This window comes from Tupaia chinensis, unplaced genomic scaffold (genome assembly GCF_000334495.1).
Source record: "Tupaia chinensis unplaced genomic scaffold, TupChi_1.0 Scaffold000484_1, whole genome shotgun sequence".
Taxonomy (NCBI): Eukaryota; Metazoa; Chordata; class Mammalia; order Scandentia; family Tupaiidae; genus Tupaia; species Tupaia belangeri.
Window position 1 is genome coordinate 394363 of NW_006159996.1, and position 1923 is coordinate 396285.

Genomic DNA, 1923 nt, shown 5'->3' on the forward strand with positions numbered 1-1923 from the left:
TTTTTTTTTTTTTTTGAAGAGGTTTTTTTGCTATAGGGCACGTGCGTTCTCCAGACAGACAGAGACAGACAGACAGAAAGTGAGAAATCACCCCCCAGGGGGGATGGCCACGCCGCAATCCCTTCTCCATTCTCCTCTTGGGATCTTGGGCACACACGCACACTCGCCCGGCGTGAGTTTTAAGCCACCGTGTCTGGTATGCGAACCGCAGTCAACCACGTGGGAGTCCAGCAACATAGCCATTACGCTAACTGCTGGTCCCAAATTAAATAATTTTTTTTAAAGAACAGTTCTGGAGGCCAGCAGTTGGTGTAATGGTTATGTCATGGGACTCCCATGTAGTTGGCCACAGTTCAAGTCCTGGGCCCGTGTGTGCATGAGCCCGGGATCCCTAGAGGAAAATGAAGGAGAAAGGATTGCAGCATGGCCATCCCCCCTGGGGGGTTATTTCTCACTTTCTGTGTCTCTGTGTCTTTCTGGTGAGCACATGTGCCCTATAGCAAAAAGAACAATTCTGGAGCCAGCAGATCATGTGGTTGGGGCAGCTGGGCTCTTCTATATGGCTGACTATGGTTCAAGTCCTGGACCTGGAAGCTTCCTTTCTCACTTCTCTATTTGTGTCTCTGGTCATCTTCAAAAATAAAATAATGGCTGTGAATAAAATTAAATACTTAAAGAAAAAAAAATGGGCCAATAGGTTGCATCGTGGTTAAGGGTACTGGACTCCAACATGTCCTACTGCAGTTCAAGTCCCGGATCTGGTAGCTTGCTTTCTCACTTTCTCTTTGTGCCTCTCTGATCAAATTAAAATAAAGATAAAAAAATAAAATAAATAAAGATAAAATAATTCTTTTTTAAAAAATTAAAGAACAAACAGTTCTGGGAATTAAAAAAGGAACATGAACTGAAACTTACTTCTGTCATTCAAGACTAACTTTCTGAAATACATTACTGTAGATATTTGGTTCAGTTGTGTGAAGTGTGAAGATTGGACAAGCAGGTGGCATGGTAGTTAAAGGAGCTGGATTCTCACATGGCCGACAGGGTTCAAGTCCTGGGTCTGGCAGCTTGCTTTCTCACTTTTTCTTTCTCTCCCTCTCTCACTCTCTCTGGTCAAATTTAAAAATAACATTGGGGGCCAGCATGCATGGTGATTAAGGTTCTGGATTTCCACATGGTGGACCGTGGTTCGCATCCCAGACTTGGTTACTTGCTCTCTCACTTTTCCCTTTTTTGTCTGTCTCTTTCTGGTCACATTTAAGTAATAAATAAAATTAATTCTTTAAAAGAAAATAGTAACAAATGGAATTAAATAATTCTTTAGAAAAAAGTGTGAAGATGGAGTTTTTATCAAATTACTCCTTATAGGTCTTTGATTAGAAAATGTTCTGGTGATAGTCCTGTTAAATAATAGATGAGGGACCAGCAGGTGGTATGGTGGTTAAGGGCTCTGGACTCCCACATGGCTGACTGGTTTGGCCCAGACCTGGTTGCTTGCTTTTTCATTCTGTCCCTCTTCGGTCAAATTTAAATAAGTAAGTAAATAAATAAGTAAATAAAATAAAGTTCAATTTAAGAAGTAATAGATTATTCAATTTTTAAAAGAATTATTTAATTAATTTTTATTTATTCATGTATTTTTTAATTTGACCAGAGACACACACACAGGGAGGGAGAGGGAAAGTGAGAAAGCAAGCCACCAGGTCCGGGACTTGAACCATGGTTGGCCATGTGGGAGTGTCCAGCACTTTAACCGCCATGCCACCTGCTAATCCCCCCAGCATATATATATATATTATTTTTCATGCTATGGAGTGGGCGCACTCACCAGCGAGGGATAGAGAAATCACCTCCCCAGGGGAGATAGCCATGCTGCAATCCCTTCTCCATTTTCAGGATTTGGAGCACACACTTTTACATTTA